This window comes from Rattus norvegicus, chromosome 8, assembly GCF_036323735.1.
Source record: "Rattus norvegicus strain BN/NHsdMcwi chromosome 8, GRCr8, whole genome shotgun sequence".
Taxonomy (NCBI): Eukaryota; Metazoa; Chordata; class Mammalia; order Rodentia; family Muridae; genus Rattus; species Rattus norvegicus.
Genome location: NC_086026.1, coordinates 130,132,875 through 130,158,971, shown reverse-complemented (window position 1 = coordinate 130,158,971; position 26,097 = coordinate 130,132,875). Strand labels below are relative to the sequence as shown.

General features: G+C 48.8%; 1 long non-coding RNA gene across 2 annotated transcripts; it reads right to left on the bottom strand.

Annotated features, from left to right (window-relative positions):
* Positions 1 to 10,088: 10,088 nt before the first annotated feature.
* On the bottom strand, positions 10,089 to 26,087 carry LOC120094302 (uncharacterized). 2 transcript variants are annotated; one of them, XR_010054313.1, is made up of 4 exons: positions 25,840 to 26,073; positions 13,046 to 14,449; positions 11,085 to 11,171; positions 10,089 to 10,625 (listed from the first exon to the last, which is right to left on the bottom strand). It is a non-coding gene; the product is annotated as an uncharacterized LOC120094302 (long non-coding RNA). The 2 variants fall into 2 exon arrangements; XR_005488591.2 differs by lacking the exon at positions 13,046 to 14,449 and having other exon boundaries at positions 25,840 to 26,087.
* Positions 26,088 to 26,097: the final 10 nt, after the last annotated feature.

Genomic DNA, 26,097 nt, shown 5'->3' with positions numbered 1-26,097 from the left:
CCATGATCTGTGCTCCCACTGACTGTAAAGGACAAGGAAGAGCTACTTTTGTAGTGATGTCATCGATCGATGACTGCAGACTCCCCGTTGAGAAAGAGGGTCACATGGGGTTGGGGATTTAGCTCAGCGGTAGAGCGCTTGCCTAGCAAGCGCAAGGCCCTGGGTTCGGTCCCCAGCTCCAGGGGTGGGGTGGGGGGGAGAGAGGATCACCGAAGGCTTCTGTGACAACCCCTTCTCCTCTCCCTCCCCAAAGTAGAGGACTAGACATGAATCCATGAAAGAGAACTCTTTTAAAATTGTGATACGGATGCTAAAGTGTAGTCTCCACAGCTGATGGCTTCTGGCAGGGATGCGGCCACAACCCACTTTTAATAAGGGTTCAACCTCTCCTCTAGCCCACCACCCAGCAGAGGCAGTGGAAGAGAAAAATCTACTAGGATATGGGGGAAGTGGACCTGTTCGGCAATAGTTCTTTGGGGCGAGTTTGATCTTTGATAGTTCAGTCCCATAGCAAACACCAAATACGACCCAGCAGCTGCAGACCAGCCCTCTAGGAAGACAGACACCAGGCACAAACTGGCAGCTACTGTCTAGTTCTCTCAGTAGGCAGACACCAGGCAGCTGTAGTTCAATCCTGAAGAAACTGCCAGGCTCACTAACCAGTCTAAGGGGAACCCGCAGGAGCTGCAAGCTGTCGCAGGAACCAGTTCGTGGGTGAGTTTTTCTCAATGTCGGTGTTACCACAAGTTGAGCTCAACAGCACTATGTAAGGCGAACCAATACATGTGTGTCTTTAGTGAGGAATAGCCTAGATGGGGCAAACCAAACCAATGCTCAGCTGCTCGTCTGTCGTTTGTGGGGTCACATTTATACTCCTCTACCAAGCATCCTGTCACATGTTTGCTATATCAAAACATCCTTTCACCCGTATCTTAGTCAGGGTTTCTATTCCTGCACGAACATCATGACCAAGAAGCAAGTTGGGCAGGAAAGGGTTTATTCAGCTTACACTTCCACATTGCTGTTCATCACCAAAGGAAGTCAGGACTGGAACTCAAGCAGGTCAGGAAGCAGGAGCTGATGCAGAGGCCATGGAGGGATGTTTCTTACTGGCTTGCTTCCGCTGGCTTGTTCAGCCTGCTTTCTTATAGAACCCAAGACCACCAGCCCAGGGATGGCATCACCTACAAAGGGCTCAGTCCTCCCACCTTGGCTACTAGTTGAGAAAATGCCTTACAGCTGGGTCTCATGGAGGCATTTCCCCAACTGAGGCTCCTTTTCTGTGATAGCTCCAGCTTGTGTCAAGTTGACACACAAAACCAGCCAGTACAACATGTGTCTGCTTTGGGAAAACAGTCTATCGTAGGATGTTATAAGGTGAAGGCAGGTACAGGATAGAACGAGGCCTGTCATTGGATGAGAAGGAAGGATGGGTGGGAGAAAAGTTTGAGGGAAGAGGAGGAAACTGGAACGGAAGGAGGAGTAGTAGCCAAGGAGAGAACATGGAGGCTGGCGTTAAGATTCCACTCTGTACCCTTTATAGGTTGTTATGAATGTTCTTAAGGGGTAGATGTGTACAGGGCTTTGTATGTTTAGGTGGGCAATTATATCTTATCAATTGGATCAGAGGTTATTGTGTTGTGTGCTCTTTCTTGTAGCGATTTAAGTGTAAGAGAGTGTGTGGCGGCTAGAGACACTGGGCCATCACGGAATTGGGATGTGTGCTTCTGGCAAGATATCTAGCAGATATCTGGGGCACTGTGGTGCTGGACCTAATAGGGGTAAAAGACAGCCCTTTTTTTATAATTTTACAACAACAATCTATCATGTATTTGCTTTAGCAAGACACCATTTCACCCATGTGTCCATCACTTGACATAACTAACTTTCCAAAGAACTAGAAGTTTTCACTTCATAGAGGTCCAGAGGATGCCCCCTGCTCCCAAGTCCATCTGCAGGATCCTGACAGGAGGTTCAGGTTAAATAGAGGACCAGAGGTATGCATAACCCAGCGGACCAGGTCAAAGTGTGTTCACACCCATCACCAGCCCATATTTTGTCCACGTTCCACTCTACAAGATCTCAGGACTGTGTGAGATCTCACCCTGGGAGACACGTCCTCCTCTGGCTGGCATCTGGTAGTCAGGCTGTTTCCTCTCTCAGTATGAGATTCTTGGGTAACTATAATTTCTTGGAGGTCCATGTTTCAAAAGTCTGATAGCCAAAGGCAATGACATAAATGTCTTTCCTTAGATTATCCTTACTTTAGCCAGGACAGTTGCACTGTTCACGTATGCACATGTGTTCATATATTATAAAAAAGAGATTACAAAGAGCCCAAAGTCAACAAGGCTTAGGAACCAGATGCAGTCAGTCTAGAGCTCTGTTTGGTGCTAGGAAGTGTATGGTCTCAGTGGTCTACACCTGGGAGTACCTGCTTCCAGCATCCAACGTTTAACTTTGCACGCAAAGCCCATCAGAGAAGACAATGGGAACCTGATTACCACATAAAACCATTGGGACTGGGGTTGGTATAACACAGGAGAGGGGATAATGGAGTGGGAGTGTGCACGGGGGTCCATGCCTGTGAGCGACCTCGCTTTGTGTAACCTTATTCTTATGAGAGCCAGCCCAGGCCTGAGAGTACTTTCTCAATCCTTAGAGACAGTGCTTACCTGACCCAGTCACTCTCCCCTCTGCCCTACCTCTAAAAGTCCCTCCACCTCCTCGGTATTGCTATATGGAGGACCAACTTCCTAGTACACAAATCTTTGGAGGGGGCTACATGCAAACTATATTCTGACCCTACCCATGGATGGTGTAACCATTAGCCTACTGACAACTAACCAAGGGAAAGTTTAGTACTGCGATGGTTTCAATGAGAGTATCCCCCATACATTCATGTAATTAAAGACTTGGTCCCCAGCTGTTGGTGCTTGTGGTGGTTTGAAGAAGAACAACTCCCATAGGCTTATATAATTGCATGCTTGGTCCCCAGTTAGTGGAACTTTTGGGGAAGGATTAGGAGGTGTGGCCTCCTTGGAGGAGGTTTGATCTTGTTGGAAATATGTTACTAAGGGTAGAGTTTGAGGTTTCACACAAGCCTATGCTAGGCTGGCGCTCTCTCTCTCTCTCTCTCTCTCTCTCTCTCTCTCTCTCCCTCTCTCTCTCTCTCTCTCTCTCTCTCTCTCTCTCTCTCTCTCTCAGCTTCATACTTCTGGTAAAGGGTGTGAGCTCTCATCATCCTGCCCCAGCCACCAAGCCTGCAGTTTGCTGCCTCATCTCCTCGCATCCCCCACACTGCCTTGCTCTGAGTGAGGGTTTGAACTCAGTTCCCCCACAGAATCAGAACAGGTCTGTTTCCCTCTCTCTCTTCCCCTGTCTCTTTCCCTTGTTTCTCGTCAGGCTAGGAATTGAACCAAGGACCTTGCACATGTGAAATAGTCATCTGACCACTGAACTGCACCCTAACCCCACTGGTAATGTTTTCTTGCTGCAGGGTAGGGGTGAAGCTCGCTCTGAGGAGGCACACAGTGCTGACTCACTTCGCACAGCCTCATTCAGTCTCATTGCTACTGGGCACACGTGGACATTCCACTCTCAGTGAGGCCTCACTGTCCCCAGAGGTGGAAGGGAAGCTCAGTGGTGACCACGCCCATCTTTTGTTGGGTTTCACTGACTCCTGTGAAGACTGGACCTGGACCTGACCCTCTGGACCTGACATCAGAAGGGGAAGTGAAGCCTCCTGGTGTCAAGTCTCACTCCGTTCCCTACCTCATGAAGTCTTGCTGCTGTATGGCAGCCGAGGTTCTGTTCCCTGCTGGATGCTACCTTGTGGGGAAGTTGGAGTGTTGTCTGCCAGGGAGGGAACCATTAGCTCCCTGTTCAGTCTTACTAATGTCACCTAACATGATGACCAATTGTGCCTGAAAGGAGAGCCAAGTGTAGCAGCCCCACCCCCACTGGCAAGGGCAGGTTGTGTTTGGCTGGAGTAAGGAGAGTGTTGCTAACGTTTTCTATTGTTAAGCCACTTTCAGCCCTGTTTCTCAGGCTGCCCGGGTCAGGCTTTTCTTAGAATTGTATGTCTGTGCCTGGTAACAGTTCTGGGTTGGAAATGTTTGTAGTACCCAGTCCAGGAGATCTGAGAGGCAGAGAGAGGAAGCAGAGGACTTACTGTGTGTTCCTCAAGTCCACCTTTCAGAGTCTCCCAAGTCACTCATTTCTGTTCACACTTTCTATCATCAAAGAGAAGCCTGGAGGGCTGGAGATCTAGATGGTTCAGCGTTTAAGAGCTGACATTAGCTGGCTCATTTTCCGGAGGACCTAGGTTCAATCTTCACAACCAACTGGTAACTCCAGTTCCAGGGGGTCTGATACCTTCTTCTGGCTTCTGTAGGTACCAGGCATGAATGTGGTACACAGGCATACATGGAGTCAAAATACCATGCACATAAATAAAAGTTTTAAAAGGAGGCTGGGGAGGAGCGATGGCTCCATCCAGGTGGAATTAGAAAGCTGCACAATTGTTTTCAAATGAAGCAGCACCCTCAGCCCTTGTCAGAGAGGTGGTTTCTCTCTGCAGGGGCTAAGAACCTGTCAGAGAGAACAGCAGCCTTACCCCACCCCTCAAGGCTCAGCAAACACCGTGGGGGGTAAGTAAGAGTTGGAGGATGGGGAGGAGGGCTCTGGAATACTGTGTTCTGGACATGGCATAGCTATTGCTCTCATGAACTCATGAGCAGCTGTGGTGCCTGGCCTCGTGGAGGTAGGACGGGGGCATGCTGGTGGTCCTCGGGTGAACGTGAAGTTCTAGGTGGATAGGGTCAAGTATGTGGTCACTTCCAGGTTCAATCATTTGATGGAAGGATCCACAAGGCTGTTATACTCATGGCTGTGGTTTGTCACAGCAAAGGGACACGGGTTACAGTCAGGAAGAGGAAGAGATGTATAGAGCAAAGTCCAGGAGAGGCCAGGTGGGGGTGGGGAGTGGAGGCTCTTGCTGTTCTCTGTCAGGAGTCATGTGGACAGTGCCCACTTCTGACAACAGTTGTGATAGCATGGGGGAAGCCATGCCAACCACCAACCCCACCATGGTACCGCTGCTTGCATTGGTCATCAACGTTTGTCTTCAGCCACCCAACCAGGTGATACCCTGTGACTCAAGGCTCCCCGGGTTAGTCAGTTGGGTAGCTGGACAGTCTGGTGATGGAAAGATCGATCCCAGGGTGAACAAAGACACACATTCAGGCAGAACCTTTTGAAGTCTCAAAGGGAATATTACAAAAACCAGAGTCAAAGGGCCAACTCTTTAGGTATTGCTGACAAACACACACACACACACACACACACACACACACACACCCTTTTTTTTCTCTGCTGGCTGGTTTTATGCCAGCTTGACTTTATCTAGAGTCATTTGGGAACAGGGAGCTTCAACTGAGAAAATGCCCCCACCAGATTGATTTGTGGGCAAGCATGTGGTAGACTACCTTGATTGGTGATGGATTGGGGAGGGCTTAGCTCACTATGGGTGAGGCCATCCCAGGGCTGGAGGTGTTGGGTGCTATAAGAAATTGGGCTGAGCATGCCGTGAGGAGCAGGGTAGCAAGTAATCAGCTCCTGCCTCCAGGTTCCCGCCATGCTTGAGTTCCTGCCTTGACTTCTCTGGATGATTGACCTCAAGCTGTAAGGTGAAATAAATCCTTTCCTCCCCAGATGCTTATGGTCATGGTGTTTAATGCAATAATAGAGACAGTGACTAAGACATTTTCTGAGTGTGTGCAGCATTCTCTGTTGTTTCTTCTTTCACCAAGGCAGGCTCAAATCACACCCAATATAGTTTGTGCCAAACTCACCATCGAACACTCACAACAAAATGAACTGGGGTGAAGAAACGGACCAGCAAATGCACCGAACAAGGAAGTAGGAAATGGCCCCACAAATGCACCCAGAAAGTACGTGCTATTTTTTCTCATGTGTTTGCCAAGTGTCTTCTGTCTTTCCTGACTCTGCTGTCTGATCTGGTAGTGACATGCGTCCTCTCAGCTGTTACCCCAAGCTGACATGTTATCCAAGCCATCTGGAAAGGAAGCTGTCACATTGGACCCGGATGGTATGTATAGTACACATGTATACAATTGTTTAAGTTAAGGTTTCTAGTGCTGAGATAAAACACTACGACCAAAGGCAACTTGTGGAGGAAAAGGCTCCGTGTGTGTGTGTGTGTGTGTGTGTGTGTGTGTGTGTGTGTTCCCCTACAGTCCGTATCGCCGTTTATCATCTAGAGAAGTCAGGGCAGGAACTTGAGTTAGCAACCTGGAGGCAGGAGCTAAAGCAGAGGCCATGGTTACTATACTAGTCATTAAGAAAATGTCCCCACAGATTCGTCTGCAGGCGATCTGATGGAGGCATTTTCTCAACTGAGGTTCCTCTTCCCAAATAACTCTAGCTTGTGTTAGGTTGACAAAAAATAAAACCAAAACCACACACACACACACACACTCACTCCAGGACAATTATCTATATTCTATTTGTATCTTTCACATACATTGAGTATATCCAGTGGTCCTAGTGGCTTTCCTGCCTCTATGAAGAACTCAGTGTGACCGCTGGGAGACTTTGAAGTCATGAAATAGCATGGGGGGATGACCTAACCTAGTCAGGGTGGAGACCCCAGTGCATGGATAGACATTACCAACTTACTGGAAGATATATCATAGATAGCACGGCAGAGGTGTCAGGTCCTCTTGGACATCTCACAACGAACCCATCAGCCTTCACTGACTGCCTGTTTCACAGAGACACATGGCTTCCTTGGGCATTATCAGTTGTCCACCCTATCCCAGGCGAAAACTCATCACCCGACCTACACTATTCGGGTGAGTTTTGCTTCACAAATTTTACCTGTGTCCTGTTGAGAATGACAACTTCTACACAGCTGTTGTGTGACTTTTCCTGGGGAAACACAGCAAGCTGGGCCTTCTCCTACTGATTAGCAATTGAGCAAACCCCCATATACATGCCCAGGGGCCAATCTGACTGAGGTTACTTCACAACTGAGATTTCCTCTTTCCAGGCACGGTCTTGGTTTGCCTTGAGGCAACAAAACTAATTATGACACAGTTCAAGAGCACAGCTGGGTCTGGTGGGGAAGGCATGGCGGCAGAGCTCTGAGGCAGCTGGTTGGTCACACTGTGCCCACACTTAGCGAGGAGAGAGCAGTGTACACTGCTACTCCTGTATGAGTCTTTTGAGCAGCCAGCCCAGGGAATGGTAACCTTAACTATTACTGTGACTCCTCCTACCTCAACTAGACTAATCAAGATAACCCCTCAGAGGCATGCACAGAGCTAACCTAGTCTAGACCATCAACATGGTCGGGCCCAGAAAGCCTGTCTCCAGGCAGATTCTAGATGCTGGCAAGTTGCTAACCAATGTTAACTGTCATCAGCCCTTCCTCAGGATGATGGGGGCTGTGGAGTGTGAATCATGGCTGAGTTGTCTTGAGGATGGGCTCTTGGTCCCTTGATGACTGTTGACAGGGGGTGTGAGGGCTGGGGTGACTGGGAGGGACTCTGTGTTGTGTATTTTCCAGGGAAGGGCAGCCTGGGCATGGTCGCATAGATTCATCCACTGTACTAGGGGATCAGGCCAAGGGACCCACAGATCTGACCTGATCCTGCACCTCGTGCATCTGCAGACTGCACATCTGGCTTAGAATTACTTAACTTCATCTCTTGGAAGGTAGAAAACTGCTTAGTCGCAAGCAGTTTACAATCTACGATCTTGGCAAGTTTGTCCTGGAGGCAGGTCCACCTCCATTCACGTGAGTGGGTTGAAGCAGTAGGCGCTTTGTCCAGTTGTGCAACCCACCCGGGTACCATCCAAGTGGCAATCTGCAGGCTGTGTCCCAGAGATGCTGTTTGTACAGGGCCTGAATCCAAAGTTCCCCTGTATACCACAGGGATAAAAAAGAGGGTGAAGGGTGGTGGGATGAAAACCAAGTGACTGTGAACACCCAGTGTGACACAGTCCTAGGTGTGAGGTAGGCAGGTGTGAACCCCTCAGTGTGGCTGGGTGTGAGGTGGGCAAGTGTGAACCCCCCCATTGTGGCACAGTCCTAGTGCCACAATGTGAGCTGGGCAGGGGAGATACAAGTCCAAGCATATTGATAGGACCTAGAGGGTCATGGTCCTCCTTAGAGTCTCTCTTCCACATTCCCAATTTGAGGATAGAATAGCCAAAGGTGAGAACATGACAAAAGGGGCTGTCGGTCACTTCGGTGCCCTGAGCTAGCTACTCCCACTATCCACTGGACTAAGTTCGAATCACCTAGGAGACACATCCTATGAAGGTGCTTAGCTGAGGAAGACCCACACTGTATGTGGGTGGCACCTCCCATGGGCTAGGACCTGGATAAAAAGTGGAAGCTAATGGGATGCCAACTTCATCTCTATCTGCTTCCCGACTATGGGAACAGTAAGACCTAGTGCCTCACAGCCCTGCCTCCATGCATGGTGGATTCTACGCTCAAACCATGACCCCAAACCAACCCTCTTCTTAAACTTTTGCCAGGTGTTTGTCACAGCAGTGAGGAGAGTAATTTTTGCAGGCTTTATATTTCAAGTTCCTCTATTCTATCCTTCTCCTCAGTATGCGTCTGTCCTGTGTCTCATCTCCATGCCCTACACAAGAGCTGATGGTCTGGTGAACAGCTACACTGACTGATGTACTAGTAACATATACAACTCCTTACAAACATCAATCTCAAGTGTCTTCTCTTTGAAGAGGACACCCTCATTTTACAGGCCAGAGCTCTCTGGGAACAGGGTTACCAGAAAGGGTTGGGGAACCTAAGCTATTCTATTAGTGTCTGTCCTGTGGCGGTCCTGGGTTCTGAGGACATCGCTGTGAGGTTGCTCCCAGTGGAAACCCTGGCCTGTGATGCAGAGTCCCCACCAGGTGGCAGTGGCATCTTGCTCATAATTCCCCAGGAAGCCAGTCAGCTGGTTCATCTGATCGTGGAGAAGCCAAGTTCTGCAGCTACTATCAGGAAGTATTGATCACTGCTTTATCCCTTGGAGGCTCTGGGCCTGGGGCAAGACATTGGCATTGTGTATTTCCTCCTGAATACTGAGGTGGTGCCTCTGGTGGGTCTCTAGATGCAAAACTAGTTGAGTTACGGCTATAGCAGTCTGGCACTCTTGGGGGTCGTTGTATTTTTCTTTGCATTTCTCTAAAGCTAAGATTTTGTTAAGAACTTACAAATAAAAGATGTTGCACAGCAAGACCACACTTCAGCGACTTTCTCTACAATTAGAGCAGCCGTGCCGGAGACATGGGGCACCACAGTGTATTCCATATGCCCACTATCAATCTACTTTGATGTACTTACCCACCACCAGAAAATGAAGACTGTATGACAGTTCAAACTGGAAAAGCATAAATTTAGGATGGTCTTTCATGACCCAAGTATCCGTTACCTGCAGTCAGTTCTTCGCCTCCTGTGCTCACCCTGTCTCTCCTCTCTGCATACTATGCTGTACTGTGTCACCTTGTTTCTCCTGTCTGCATGCTATACTGTACTGTGTACCTTTGTTCACATATGTACACACATTATTGTTCATATACTTATGTGTATATATTATTTTATTCATGGATGTATGTGTATGTCTATGCACATGCATGTATCAACTATGTATCATACTTTATACTTACATGTATTATTGCACTCATATATGTATTATGCATGTATATATATGTATAAATGACATACTTGGGTTCACATTTTATTGAGGGCCTGTTATGGTTTAGATATATTCTAAAGCGTGTGGCTTTGTGCATGTGGATGAAGCACATGAGTTAAAAAAACATCAAAAAAACAGCATTACGGGTGGTTGTGAGACCCCCCAGAGTGAATGCTGGGAACTGAACTTGGGTCCTCTGCAAGGGCAGTGTACATTGTCAACCATGGAGGCACCTCCCCAGTCTGTCTAGACTTATCCTAAAGACTTGAAAGACAGCCCAGTGGGTAAAGTACTTGATGCAGGGGCATGGCTGCATGAAACGAGGACATGTTCTCTCCAAGGTATAGTCGAAGGGAAGGTTTTATTGTAGGTGCAAGGGAGAGAACAGCCAGACGCATCCGGAAGGGTTCGGAGCAGGGAGAGAAAGCAGTCGACTAACACGAGCAGTAGACGGAGCTGGGTCATGGGGGTGGGGGAGGGTGGCAGAGAGTAAATGCGGAGGGCCAAAGTGTGCGAGCCGGGCCAAGAGAGCAAGAAGAGAGTGCATGTCTGCAGTGGCAGGGTTCTATAGGAATGAGAGGCTGGAGAAAGCAAAGCCCTCGAGCAGGAGAAGTTTAGGGTTGGGGGTGGGACAGGAAAAGCTGAGGGGCCACAGATACTGAGTGAGCCTGGAGGCCTGCAAGAGAGCCCAGACCCGAGTTTGCCCTCTCCTGAGGTGAACGTTCTCATTGTGGGGGCCTGCTCTGCACTGCTCTGCTGCTTGCTCTGTGGGCTGTGAGGCTCCACCCGCTGATCTTGCGAAGGCTCAGCTCTCGAGGTCCAGGGAAGGCATCCTTGTTTGCTTTCTGTTTCTGCGATAAACTCCATGACCCAAAGCAACTTGGGGAGGGGAGGGTTTATCTTAGTAGGATAACTAAGCTAAGATGGACAGCTTAGAGTCCATCACTGAGTAAAATCAAGGGAGAAACTCAAGGCAGGAGCTTGAAGCAGAAACCACAGAGGAATGCCTACTGGATTCCCCCAACCCTGGGTTCCTGTTCAGTTTTCTTATATAGCCCAGGACTACCTGCCTAGAAATGGCACTGCCCACAGAGGTCAGGACCCTCCCACACCAGTCATTAATCAAGAAAATACCCCACAGACAATCCAGTGGAAACAATTTAACTGAGGCTCTCTCTCCCCAGATGACTGGTGTGTGTCAAGGTGACAGTCAAAGTCAAGTTGTGTGCAGAGGCAATTGTAACACCCTTACACTCCTACCTGGAACTTGGGTGGTAACCCATTGACTCCCTCAACTCCAGAGTGGTTCTCATCCAGACTGGAGTCCCATTTACTCACCTGGCCAGGTCCAAAGGTGGACAGTGGGCTACTCTCGGCTCCTCCCAGAACTCCCCATGTGAGCAGCTGGACACCTGCATATTGCCCCTGGGAGTGAGAAACCAAAGCCACTTTACAGAATGATCTTGCAATTCTACAGGAAGTCGAATGTCTCTGTGCCCCATGACTCAGGTCTGTCTGCCCTGAGGTTTTCTAATTGTGATTTAACCAAGAGCGAAACGCAATGAGCACAAGAACAGCCTGAAACTGGAGGCGGTGCAGATGCCTCTCGGTAGATGGATGGACCTGCAAAATTGTGGTTTAGCAGCAACAGGCAGCAGGCTGCTGGTGCAGGGTCAGAGTGCCAAGGAAGACGACTGTTGGTTTCTAGTTGTTTGAAGTCCTAAATAATGAAAACCCAGCCTCTGTGACAGAAGACACACAATGGGGCCACTGAGTAAAGCATGGCCACCAGGCCTGACAGCACAGGTTCAATCCCCAGACACACATGGTGGAAGGGGAGAGCCAGCTCTTTGAAGCTGCCCCTGATTTCCAGGTGTGGGCCTTGGTTCACCTGTGTTCCCACTCACAATAAGTAAATGTACTAAAACGTTAAGAATTTAAAAAAGAAGTCATATGGTGGTTGTTACAGAGTCGGGGAGAGGGGTGGGAAAAGATGTTGCGACTTTTGTGACTTTGTGTGTGTGTGTGACAGGTATTTTCTGTGTAAATCAGACTGGCCTCAGACATAAGATCCTCCTGCCTCAGATTCCTACCTGCTGGGATATATAGGAGTGCACCGCCACATCTGGCTTCTGGAAACTGGGGTATATACCTCAGCCTTCGTCCTCACTTCTTTCCCTCACCCCCTTCTTCTTTCCCTTCTTTTCTCCCTTTCTTGTCCCCTCCCTCCCCACTTTTTAAAGACAGGGCCTCGTGTAGCTCAGGATGGCTTTGAACTTTCTACATAGCTAAGGATGACCTTGAACCCCCAAACTTCAACCTCACTGCTCCGGTGCTGCTTGACAGACTCGAGCCATCATGCCCAATTTTACTCCATGCTAGGGATCAAACCCAGGTGTTTTGTGTGTGGTAAACAAGCAGTCTACCAACTGAGCCACATCCCCAGTCCCCATGTTGGCTTTTTGAAGAATCCTTGGGAAGCCATTCTTACTCCTTGCTGATTCTACCCATGACAAGCCCAGTGGAAGGATCTGGGGTGCAGAAACCTACTAGAAGCTTCCTGCAATGCTGAGGTATTCTGCAATGGACTCTGGAGCTGTCCTATCAGCCCTGTCTGGCTTGTCAACAAATTTAAAACCTACTTGTCTCAGCCACCAATTGGGATTTTTCTATTACCTACAGATACTCAGCAAATACAGTCTGGGGACCCAGTGCCTGCTTAGCATGCACAGAGCACCTGGGATTGATTCCCTGCATTGGGTAGAACTAGGAGGGGCACAGACCCGTAACTAGGTTGGGAGGTAGGCGCAGGAGGATCAAAAATTAAAGTCATCCTTGGTTACATGGCAAGTTAGGGCCAGCCTAGGCCCGAGACGCTGGCAGAAAGTTATTCAAAAGCCAGGTCAAACTGCGATCCTGGTCCTGTTTAGATTCCCTGCAGGGCTGCTCAGCTGCTGGAGCTGAGGGAGAACTCAGACATAGGAGGAAATGTCCCAAACATGTTCCCCAGCTGCCAATGTCCCCAACACTTGTCCTTCCTGTTCCAGCTTGTTTCCATGGCCACTGGGACTTGTCACTGCTGTCAGATTGCAAAGGATAGGAGAACCTGGGCCATTCACAGCTTCCTCCCCCATCATCTGCCAGAAAATGGGCTTCCCGGAGGGGGGGCCGTCACTGTGTCAGCTCCACCTGTCAAGGAAGCCAAGCCTGGGTGTTGGAGAATCCCTGTCTGTCGTCCAAACGCTGGTGATCAGCGCCGAGATGTGGCAAAGACGCTTGCTCTGCTTCAGTCATCTCACCTCTGAGAGATTTGCTGCAGCCGTCCTGTGTCTTCCTAAGGGGGCAGCTGAGTTAACTTGGAACTCACAGCCTGGCTGTGTGCAGACGTGGTCAGGGGACTGAAGAGACCCAAGCTTGCCTTGACCTACAAGGTGCCCGGAGCCTGTGAGGCAAGGGAGATGGGGTGTGATCCTGGCAAGTGTTTTTCCTCAGCCGTCATGCTAAATATGTACCCATTTGTGTAAACCACGGGTCTCAGTCACGAAAGAGCGAAAGAGCGTGAAGGGCTGAAGGAGAGAATCGTCCCACACTTTGGCAAACTTGCGACGAATTTGCACTTCCTGATTCAAAGTCTTCTGACATTTTTGGAAAATCCAAATTTAATCAAGGCGTTTAAAAAGATCTAAACTGAATCAGAGAGGCTCGAGGGCCATTAGCATAAATCTCAACTAGATGGGATGCATTCTCCTGGGAGGATCGGCTTTCACTGGAGGCAAAGCAAGACTCTGGCTGGGGAAGGGGCTAGTTTAAAGTTACATGATTTAGACAGTGACACTGCCTCCAATACCCACCCCAATATGGAGCTCACAGTCTGAGGAAACAGAGTGGATTTTGAGGCATGGTATGAGAGCCCTGAGGTACTGTGAGCACAGAGCAAATCTTACTTAAAAGCCAAGTGAGCAGCGTAAGAAAGTGGGCTGCTTTTCTCAGAAGCCTGTGGCTGCCCGAGCCCTACCATGTTTGTCTGCTTGGCTGCAGCTCTTCTCTGACTTGGCTGATACCCACCATTCTCCCTCCTGCTGAGTAGGCTCAGACAACTACCTGGCCTCTGGTGTGTACTGGTTAAGGCCGTGGAAGACACATACCTTCATTAGTGGGCATTCACGGTTTTAGGTTTGGGGAGGAAGCGTAGGAGTGGGTGGAGAGAGGAGCGTTCAGCTAAGAGCTTTATGAACACCACCTCCCCCACCAGTGTCACAGGACTTAAGGAAGAAGCTTCAAGGCTTCAGGCCTGCCAGACAAGGGGGTGTCTGCTCTTTCAAAAAATGATGTGTCTGTCTGTGTGTGTCTCTTTGTGTGTGCATTTGGTGTGTACACCGTGATTCACATGTGCCACATGTGCTTGTGGTGTCGGAGCACAGGCTCTGATTTTGGTCTTTTGTCTTCTGTCTTGTGAATGCTGCTGTGACGAGCAGGCAAGCTGGGCTGACAGCATCAGGACGCTCTTCTGTCTCTCTCTCCAGTCTTGCTATAAGGATGCTGGGGTTACAGGGGTGTGTTACCATGTCTGGCTTTTTGTGGGTTCTTGGAATCTGAATTCAAGTCCTCCTCATGTTTTCAGAGCAACCCTGTTTTCCACTGATCCATCTCCTCAACCCTCTAGGAATCATCTTAAAGATCGCCAAGGCAGGTAGGTGAGTGTTCTGCAACGGAAAGAAGCAGGCTCAGTGATCACGTGACCTGCACCACATGACTGGTCACCGGACTTGTGCCGCGTGGCTGGTCACGTGACCTGTGCCTCGTGGCTGTGCAGGCACCAAGAGGCAGGCGTGGTGGTGGTGGTGGTGGTGAGGACTTGGCACTTCATGAGGACTATGAGCCTGAAGGGTTGCAGGAGCTGGGCAATCATTAGCTCTCCACAGCAGCATCTGAGACTGTTCTAAGAGCTATAGCTTCCCATGTCTGCCGAGTCCCTGTCATGGGCTCAGGCATGTAACCACCACAACCCTGCACAGTAGGGTCCAGGCTGTTCAGATCCTGACTGCCCTCACTGACTTCTGGCTTTCTAGTCCATTAACTTAGTATCACTGATGGTTTCTGTGTTTAAGTCCGAGTCCCGAGTCCCTAGGGAGCTGGAGGCGGGCAGATGGGGCTGAGATGTCTTTGGGATCTAGGTTCCTGGCTAGAACTGAGATTTCTTACCTGATTTCTCTGTTACCCACACCTGGTGTCAGCCTAGACTGGAAGCTTCTCTCTCTCTCTCTCTCTCTCTCTCTCTCTCTCTCTCTCTCTCTCTCTCTCTCTTTCTCTCCCACCCCCCACCTACCCACCTACCTATCTCTCCCTCCCTCTATCCCCATACCAGGTATGTATACATGTGTGCGTATTTAGCAGTGCTGGATATTGAACCTAGGACCTGTGAATGCTAGGCTACTGATCTATCACTGAGCTCTAGCCGAATAAATATTTTATTTTATCTTATTTTATTTTTGAGACAGAGTCATACCGCATTTCCCAGACTGGCCTTGGACTCTTCCTCTTGTGCCAAGTGTCTTGGATTGTAGGTCTGTCCAGCAGCCTGGCTAACATCCCATAAACCCACAAAGATGGGTCTTATGGGCCTGTCTAATATGCCCAGGGCTGCTGGGAGAAAAGTAAGTAGGATTTAAAAGGGAGGTTTAATTAACTCACAGTCCGGGAAGGGCTATTTCCAAAGAGCCCTCTGCTTTGCAAAGAGTTTATGACTTTCTATACTTGTATGTGCACAGGCACACACACATACACACATGCACATGCACATACACAATGCACACACACAATGCACACACATACACATCTGCACAAACACATAAACACGTGTGCTTGCACACACATGTGCCCAAGCACATACACTTATACATACATGCATACAAACACGTGTGCAAACACAAATGCATTCACATGCACACACACACACAAACACACACACACACACACACACACACTCAGGTGCTTGATGTTCCTAAACCCAGAACCTTCAGCGTGCCTCCAGTTGTGATCACAGTTGAACTGAGCTCTGGCTGGGCCTGGCTTCAGCACAGCATTTCATGATAAATTTATCAAAGCCACAGAAGCTTTGATAAATTTCTTTATAAACAACCCTGGCACTTGGTATTATCCATTCTTTGCTACTAACCTGTTGGGTGCAGTTAGCTTCTGCAGTAAGCAGAGGACTCTGTACATATCACTGAGCCCAGGCCCTGGTCATAACTCTTATTCCCTGCGTCCTGATTGGTCTTGAAGTGCGGGAGGCTTTTCCCATTGTGAAACCCTCGCAGCTGGGTAGTGTGGTGCCGATAACACAAGGTAGCAGAGAGAGAGAGAGAGAGAGAGAGAGAGAGAGAGAGAGAGAGGGAGAGAGAGAGAGAGAGAGAGAGAGAGAGAGAGAGAGAGAAGCCAGGACTCAGTTCAATTTCTTCCTTTCTCCCTCTTACTTTCAAGGAACCCTGTCCCATGGCCTGGGGGCCCTCACCCCACCTCAGTTAATCCTCTCTGGACACATAAAGGTGTTTATCACTAATACCCTGGGTACTTTTTAATCAGTTTACATTGACAGTGAAGAATTCCTCACACTGGCAATATAGTATTCTCATGATGGCTGGTGCCAACTTGACAGGCTCTAGATCACCTAGGAGACCAGCTTCTGGGCTTGCCTGTGAGGGGTTGTCTTGGTTTGATTAATTGAGATAGGAAGACCCACCATAAAAATGAACAGTGCTGTTCTCTGGTCTGGGTCCTGAACTGCAAAAAGAAGAAAGGAGACTGAGTATCAGCAGTCTTGGGTCTCTGCTTCCAAGTGTAGGTGCCTCCAACTGTGAGCCCAGCAACCCTCCCTTCCTTACACTGTCTTTATCAGGGTATTTTATCACAGCGGTGGAACAAGCTTGTAGAATACAGTCCTCTATGCCCAGCGTGGTGGGACCCAGGGAATTAATGTCATCTATCAAGGGCATATGGAAGACGTGCTTGAAGAGCTGTGGTCAAACATCCTTGAAGAAACAGCCGGGAGAAGTGGAAAGTTAAGGGTTCTTTGGAGACTCAGTTGTGTCGGATGCTGTTTTTCTGGGGCAAACACATGAAGGCTTGTTTTCCTGAAGCCAACACAGGTGAAAGGATGTTCTGCTAAAGCAAGCACGTGAAAGGACACGTGATGAAGGATTCTTTGCTAACAACACACATGTATTGGTCCACCTTACATGGAGTCATGACTCCATAGAGAGAAAGGCACCAAGAAAACTTCCGGTGGTGTGCTGGTGGTTTCTTGCCGCCTCCTCATACTCTGGCAGATTGGCAGAGTGATGTCAGCTGATACAGACCCAACGTGGAGTTTTGCTAAGACAGAATCACATGCTAAGGCAAGACACAGGGTGAGACAAGACCCGTGGAGGACACGTAATGTTTGGAGGGAGTATAAATAGGACTCAATAGAGAGTGAGAGGGGCTCGCTCATGGAGCCGGCTCTGCAATGCTGCTTGGTCTCCAGTCTTCCCTGACCTTCACTTTGTTGAGAGAGATACAACCGAGAACTGCTGTCACTCTTAATGGTCCTGGTTCCTCCCATTGAGTCCTGCTGATTCGGCTGGGGCTGGCTGTTCCTGCTAGGTTGTGCTACCGCTGGACTGCTGGTATATATATTCACGAAGTGTTTGCAAGTGGATCGTGCTGCCGCTGCTGATCTGTGAACTGAACTGCTGATTTCCTGACAATGCAGTTGGAAGTTGCTCCAAAGAACCATTTCTAAACAGATCCACTTCCCCGTATCCTTTCTTTTCCACTGCCTCTGGTGGGTGGTGGGCTAGAAGGGAGGTTAATGCATTTAAGGACCATCATTAAAAGTAGGGATTTAAAGTTATAGCTAGGCTGCTCCCACATCAGACACCAAGGCACATGGGTATCTTCCCACCCATGTGCTAATGACAGATTTGAACCCTCAGAAGACCTGGTTCCTCTCACTTCTGGGCTCTGATTATTTTGTGTTAAATACAGACTCATCCCCACTTTCTAATCCCACAGCTGTGGCAGTCCAGGCTGGAGCAAAAGCTTCTACAGCTTTCATAGAATTTTCCTTAAGTCTTAGTTGTCCCTGAACCAATCCCCATAGCTAGGGGAATGTCAGGCACTGATTGGCTCATCTTGAGGTCATGTGCTCCAACCTCTAGTGAGAGGCTAAAGTGGAGACAGAGTTATCCATGGAAGAGCAAGGAGTGTGGGAAGCCGGGCCAACAGAAGTCCGCCTCAGGCTTGTCAAGGAAAGGATTAGAGCTGAAACTGTAGCCAGAAGTCCTCAGGTGTATGTCCTCTCCAGGGAGAAGTTTGTCACCACATCTGGTTTGTCACCAGATCCATGACCCAAGGAAATGGCTGGTCTAAGATAATGGCAGGGAGTGGACCAGCTTGAATTGCTTTTCTCAAACAGATACATCTATATCTATATCTGTATCTGTATCTGTATCTGTATCTGTATCTGTATCTGTATCTGTATCTGTATCTGTATCTGTATCTATCTACCTACCTATTAAAATATCACATTTAGTTTTTTCCATATAAAAAGTACAATTTGCTGTTTAACCATCCCCACCTTTTGGAGTAGGGCCAGGGTACAGGGTTTCTGGCCCAAGCTGGCCTCAAACTTACTGTGTAAGCTGAACACCCAATCTTCCTACCTCTCCCTGCTGTTGAGCTGCGGGGTTTACAGACGTGTACCAGCACACTTGGTGTTCTTGCTGATTGTAACTGGTCTCCAGAATTTCACAAAGTGTGGAATAAGCATCTTCCCGTGTTCCATGAGACCTTGATTTGACCATAAAGGGCTGACTTGTGCCTGTCTGGGGAGCCAGTTTCTGTCTCATCAGCCCCAGTTTGTCTACAACTGCTTGGCTTAGGCAAGAAAAGGCCCTTAGGAGCTGCCCCTCACAGTGGCTCTGAGCTTTCTCACAAGCTGATATTTTCCTGCTAATCCCCAGCCAGAGCTCGATGTGGGCACTGTTGACACCAGATGATGTCAATTTGGCTGATACAGTGACTGGAGAGCAAACACGGGCCGGTGACAGAATCCCCGACTTCCTGAGCATCCACAATCAGAAATGCATTGAGGTTGAAACACACGAAGACCTACGCCCTTGCCCTTTGCCTGTGCTGGGAGATGAGGTCATCCCTGATAGACCACGGTAAACAGCTACCCCTCATTTCCCCCCTCAGCCTGCACTGTGGGTTTTAATTGGGTCCAAAACCTGCCTGGCATTTTGCTCATTTTCCTGATCTATAGGACTCAAAGGCTGGTCCAGAGCTGCTTAGAGTTCTGTGTGAACACAAACCACTCTGATCACTCCCGTGTGTGTGTGTGTGTGTGTGTGTGTGTGTGTGTGTGTGTGTGTGTATGAGTGTCTCTCTGTGTGTATATGACTGTGTGTGTGTCTTTGTGTGTCTCTGTGTCTGTGTGTCTGGGTATATGTCTGTGTGTGTCTGTGTGTGTGTGTGTGAGTCTGTGTGTGTGAGTCTGTGTGTGTCTATGTGTATGTCATCTGTCTTTGTGTCTGTGTGTATGTCTGTTTGTGTGTCTTTGTGTCTGTGTATGTCTGTGTATATGTGTGTGTATCTGTATGACTGTCTCTCTGTGTGTATATGTCTATGTGTGTGTCTCTGTGTCTGTGTGTGTATGTCTGTGTGTGTGTGCATTTGTGTCTGTGTGTGTGAGTCTGTGTCTATGTGTATGTCTGTGTGTCTTTGTGTCTGTGTATGTCTGTGTGTGTGTATATATATCTTTGTGTGTGTCACTGTGTGTGTGTCTGTGTAAGAGAGAATGAGGTTGACTTCTATCTTCCTTGACCATTGTCCACTTTATTTTGTGAGATATGAGGTCTCTCATCAAACCTGAGAGAGCTCCAGGGATCTCCCTGTCTCCTTCTCCCAGCATTGGGTTTCAGCTTTTGCATGGGTGCTAGGATCCCAAAGCAGGTCCTCATGGGTAAGGCAAGCATTTTACTGAATGAGCACAAAAGCAGGCGTGGATTCGAGCAGAACCCTCGTGGATCCAACAAAAGGGTCCCTGCTTATGCTCTGGGTGACATGTGTGGGTGACTGGATCCTGCAACCATTAGGTCCCCCACAAAGTGGGGTAGTAGGAGTTACAGGTTCTCAGGTCCCCCAGGAAAGGCTGTCACCACCCCAGTGCCATGCAGCATCCCCCAAACCCCACCCCTGCAAGCCTCTGGGCTGCAACTCATGTTCTCAAAGCTCATATTAGCTTTTCAGATCCAAAGGTCCAAACATGAAGGAGTGTAAATGTGATTTATAAAATTATTGTGTATTTTAGTGTGTGTGTGTGTGTGTGTGTGTGTGTGTGTGTGTGTCTGTGGTGTGGATGCTTGCAAGCATGGTGCACATGTGGATGTCAGAGGATAATCTCTGGTTGTTGTTCCTCAGATTCCTTCTGTCTTTTGCTTGGGACAGGGTCTCTCATTGGCCTAGAACTCTGCTGTCTAACCCAGTCTAATTGGGCCACAAGTTTCCAGGGAGCTGCCTGCCTCCCACTGTGTAGCGTTGGAACTACAGGTGTGTTCTGGCTTTCTCAAACTCTGACCCTCAGGTTTGTAAGGTAAGTGCTTTACTGACTGTCCCCCGGGTCTTCAATGTCATTTTTATTTTTTTATTTTATTTTATTTTTTGACTCATGGCCTTGTGGCCCCGTGTTTTTCTCTCCTGTTGTGGATTGTCATGATGGGAGGTAGGGAATTCATGTTGTTGACCAAGTAAAACTGAAGTTTACATTTTAGTCATTGGAAAGATGGTTTTGTATTAGAACAGAGCCACCAGGTAAAGGCAAGCAATCCTCATTTAGAGTCCATTCATTCATTCATTCTTCACCACCTGGTTTAGGGCCTTGGGGTAACTGAAAATCCTTCTCCTGCCCCTCCAACTGCCCGCCAGCTGAGGTGCAGAGGTTGTAAGGGTAGGGCTGCACCTCAAGTTTATCTCATATGGATTCGTGACTCCCTTTTAGTGGCACCACAATCAAGCCATGTCCTGTCTTCCCACGACCTGATGCCTCAATGCCTTCGGTGCACCTCAGAGCGGGAGGCAGCCCTGTGCCTTTTGCTCATCCCTTTTCTGATTTGGCTCCTAAGACTTCAGGGACCAGAATGGTATCTCTGCCTCCCCCCTCGCCAAGTCGTGACAGGTCCTCTGCCTATTCCCTGTGCAGTGTTTCTCTTGGCACAGCCTGAGGTCTTTCTCCTCCTTGGCACCGCACTGTGGGTAGCTGAGGGAAGCTTTGCTTTCCCATGGGTAGCAAGGAGAGTGTTCACAAAAGACAATGTCTCCACCTCCCTCTGCCTTTAGTGGCCTTTCTCCAGGCTGGGAACACACTCCCCTTCAGACCGATCCTAGGGAGTGCTCAGACATGAAGTGGCCATCCTTTTGCCACACTGATAGTCTAGGCCTGGCATGCAACACCACAGCCAAGAATGCTTTGATTTGAAAAGAAAGGTGTGGCAGCCAACAGGGATCTCTCAGAGCTGTTAGGGTCTCTCAGCATCAGGAAACAATATCTGACTAAAGGGGGTTTGTGCGGCATCGTCTGGAGGTGGTGGCTGCTCACTGATGTCAGATTCTGGATGGTGCTGTCGAGGCCTCTGGGTCCCTTCATTGGCAAGGCAAACTTCATGCTTTACATAGCTGGGTTTACGGAAGAAGCAAGGTGGCTTAGAAGGGACCCCTTCTCTGTCTCTCTCATGAGGATGTCCTTGTCATACTCTCTTCTTCCTTCCTTCTATCAGAACAAGTCTAGACACCAGCTAAGGGCAGGTTCCACCTGCTTTGAGATGATCTCTGTCCTACCCTTAAACAACATCGGGTTCATTTAAGGTGGTTTTAGTTGCACGTCCAGCGCTCTTTTTTTGGAATGATGAGTTCTGGTTTAGGCCTGTCATGTGTGGATGTGCTGGTCTGAGTGTGCTTACCCGTCAGTCCCCAGCTCCCCCAGGGCCTCTTGGGCCACTGGGGAGAGAGGCATCGTGAGCTTGCTGGGAAGGGCCTCGTGCTACGTGACATGGCTCTGACTGACAGCTGCACAGAGGAAATGACTTTGCAAACAGGGAAACCAGAATGTTTTCAGCGTGATCTTAGAGCGGGATGGGCCGACTGGCACACTTTCTGAGCGTGTGTTGATACTATATAGATGTTGATGCAGATAACAACTCAAACACAGATACAATTATAGGCTGTGGTACCTGAGGATATCAGTTCAACAGACACAGGCCATCTGTCAGGGAAAGTTCTGGAGAAGTCTGGTGACCGCCCAGTGCTGGGCACACTGGGGAGCCTCTATTCTGTAAGAAAAATCGCCACTCAGGGACTTGGGGCTATGTCCTCAGCAGCCAGGTCTAGATTCCAGGTTCCCAATTTCTAGAAGGGCCTTTGGGCTTAAAATTCCTGCTTTGTGTCCCTTCTACCCCCATTGTAGACAGAACCTCTGACAAATCAGCTGTAGATACTGTGGCGTTTTGCTCCTGAATACTCAGATTGGGTTCCAAGAGCAAGGACAGTCCCTTCCCAACAACTGCCACCCGGCCCTAATCCAAAGTCCTCTAAAGCTCCTTTATCATCTTCTGTTTTATGTGCATGTGTGTGTTTGTATGTGCATACATGTAGGAGCTAGCAGTTGTTTATGTGCATGTGCGTGTGCTTGTAGGTGTATACATGTGGAAGCTAGTGGTTGACACTGGTTACCTTCCTCAGTTTCTCTCTAAATTGTCTTTTGAGCTGGGATTTCTCACTGAACCTGGGGCTCACTGGTTGGCTAGGCTGGCCAGCCAATCAGCTCTGGGGATCCACCTGTGTGAGCCATCTCTGCCCTGTGCCCAGTGTTAGGATTACATATGTGTGCTGCAGGGCCTGGTTCTTACAAAGGTACTAGGGATTGGATCCAGGCCTTCATGCTTGCATGGGAGGCACTTTACCGACCGAACCATCTCCCCAGCCCACAACCCAGCCAAAGATTACAAACCACCTTCGACTTTTCTGAAGCCTACTCCCCTCCACCCTTCCTGACCCAGCTGCATGTCTTCAGGATAATTTAGGTTAAACATTTCTGTTAAGAGTGACCGCTGCTGTGCGCTGTTCAGGTTGCAGTATCCAGCTGTGTCCCACTGCTGTGGGTGCCAAGCCTGCCCTGGCCATGCCCACACCCATCACATCTCCACACTGGCCACGCCTCCACCATTGGCCACACCCCCACCCTCGGTGGTAGTGTGCTGGCCTATACTTTGCGCACTGTGTGTTCGAGTGCTGATTTCTGCACCTGAGATCTGCTTGCTGGCCATACTTTGGTGTTGTCATTATTGTGGGGCGTTTTCCACTCAGTATTTTGTGGAGCATTGTTCTTCCTCATCTCTTAGGCTGATCACCCTGTGGCTGGGCAGGACAGGAAGGGGCGGGACTTGGGTAGGACTCTGGCGAATTGCCATCAGGATGTGGAAGGAGGAAGTCAGTGAGTGATCAAGATGGCAGGTAACTGGCCACGTGGCTGGGAGGCAGGCTGGGAAGTAGACTAAGATCAGCATTGTCTGGTTAGAGTAGATCAGAATCTTCCCAGCTATACTGCAAGAAGCTTAAAATCAATATAAGGTCTCTGTGTCATTACTTAGGAACAAAGCAGAGAAATCTTTTACAATGATGGTTTCCTCTGTTGTATCTAACGAACCCAGAGGGAAGGATTCTCTGGTTCTAAGTGACCCAGAAGTGAGTCAGAAGAGCTCCCACACAAGTGGTTCTTAGTGTCTCATGTAGCAAGCAAGCGATATTTTCTAGATTTAATTGCGGATCCTAAGTTGGATATCAGGTCATCGTGTATAGATGATTTTGTCGACGTTGTTTTTCTCATTGTATAGTCAGAGATGATCTCAAAATGCTGATCCCCTGGCCTCACGCATGCTTGACGAATTCCCAGCTGAGCCGCACACCCACCCCATTTTCTCCACCCTTTGCTCTTTCTCCTTTCGTGGGATTTCCTCGCCAGAAGCAGTTTTAGCCGAAAGCTCACTGACCTTAGAGTCAACCGCACCGCAAAGGGAGCACTCATCTTGAAGGATGGCTTGGCTTCCAAGGCCCAGGGATGACCCCGCTGGGTTCCTCTGGTGCAGATTGTCAAGGCCTGAACTGCTTCCTCTTCTTGAAGCTGGAGTCAGCCATGGTAGCCTCTGCCTTTCTTTCACTTTTCTCACAAGGGAGGACTACATAAAAGGCCTCTATTGGAGCAGCATCCTGGCACCAGAAACCTGCAGAGCAGGGGCCTAGGGCACCAGGACCTCTGGGGGGGGGTTGGAGGTGAGAGTGTGGGCTTGGGGGAGGGGGAGGGGTGTTGTGTGTGCTGCTGGCTTCTGCTTGGACACAGGTAGAGCCATGGAGCCATCTTTTTGCCCATCTTCTGAGACTTGCTATCCACATCCACTTCTGGTGCAGGCCCTGAGCAATGTGCACACTGTGTCTGTTGCCTCACGATGAAGAAGCTGAAGCACATAGAGGAAGAGTGGCTGCTTCGAGGCCACACGGTTAGTGGCAAATGCAAAACCAACTTGGTCTGGTCAAATCCATGCTCCAGGGGAGATGTTATTTTGAGTAATAAACACTTCAGACTTCAAAGGCCTTTTAACCCCACCCCAGTCCTGCCATTACAGCCCAAAGCGGTCATTAGACAGCGTGGAAATGATTGGTGTGGCTTCTTTCCAAAAGAACCATTGCAATAGCAGCTGCTGTATTTAGCTCCTGTGTCTACTGGTCTTTGCCCTCAACCAATAATGGGGCCTGTTTCGCAGGATGGTTCACTAACCCTCTGTGTGTGTACTGGTTTTCACAGACAAATAGGTCTAGCAAACTGCAATGGAGTATATGGGGAGGAAGAGGTTCTAGAAGTCAGCCAACCAGAATACCTCTCTGCTCCCCTGAAGAGATGTCTCTTGACTAGAGAGAGTCTTCAGGGGTGTGCTGACCCAAGTTGATCCTCAAAAGGTTTTTAGAAGCTCATCAAGTTACACGATGCTCTCTGGCATGAGTAGCAATGAATGCTCTGTCACCCAGGTGTCCCCTTGGTGCTGACCTGCCAGCTTCAGTGGGTGTAAGGCTGAGGCAGGTGACTGACCACACTGGGTGCAGTCTGTCACTCCAGCTTAAGGTAACGGTAAACATAGGTTGAATACTTTGAGAAACTTGGGAAATGTGAGTTATCAAAAAACCATTTTGCTGTAGGAATAAAAGGGTATGTTTTACCCTGAGGGATGAAGGGTAAAGTTTTAACATCTTGGTGGTATAGAGGGGGAGGTTTGGGAGTTGGCCCTTTGCCTGTTTCTAAGTCATTGTTCTACTTTAAAGCAACGGAAACTCCAAGTGACACACAGTGTGGCATAGAGTACAGAGCACACTCACATTTACACACACACACACACACACACACACACACACACACACACACTCACAGCATCATGGTTGGCAATGCTTAAATAAAGACCGATGCTGAAGGTTGCTGGTGTACATACAGGTCTAAGCAGAAGTGTTTGTAGCTGGTTTAGTTTTTTCTTTTGTGCGTTTCCACTCTTATAAATCAATCATGTAATTACCAGTTTTAACTGAGCCAGCCAGAACCACTTCCATGTTCCCACGAGCTGACTTATTGTCTCCTGTCTTAAGGTCTCTTATCGTGTGAGACCTAACAATAACCCAAGCTTGCATTTTCCTGTCTCAGACTAGGTGGCCTAGATCCAAAAAGGGAGCATCCTTGATCCTGGCCTTGTGAGTAGACAGGCTGACAAAGGGTTTTTCTGTTGCGTTCCATCAATGGAAGTGCCCCGGGAAATGTGTATTGCCAGAACCCCTGGGACATCGGAATGTGTTACCAGCAAAATGGATTTTCAGATATGATTAAGGCTGAGTACCTCAAGAGGAGATTTCCCTGAAGTCTGGGTGGACCAATCTAGTGACAAAAATCATCAGAATAGCAGAAGAGAAGGCCTAAGGAATTGACCTGAGGGATGATAAAGTCCTGGTGGGAGGGATTTGGACTCACCCTTGACATCTTTGATGACCAGGAGGGGGATCAGAGAGAGGGAGAAGTGCGGTCAGCTCTCAGCCAACACAGTGTAAAGAAGGAATGGATCATCTTACTGTCTCCAGAAGGAGCCTGTCCCTGCTGTCACCCTGCTCTGAGTCTCCTGAGGCCCACATCACACTTCTCACACATGCCATGGCAGTGGCAGAAAGCTAATACATTTTCAGTGGTGATTGAGGATTCCTTCAGAACATTCTGGTACACAGATGTCATAGA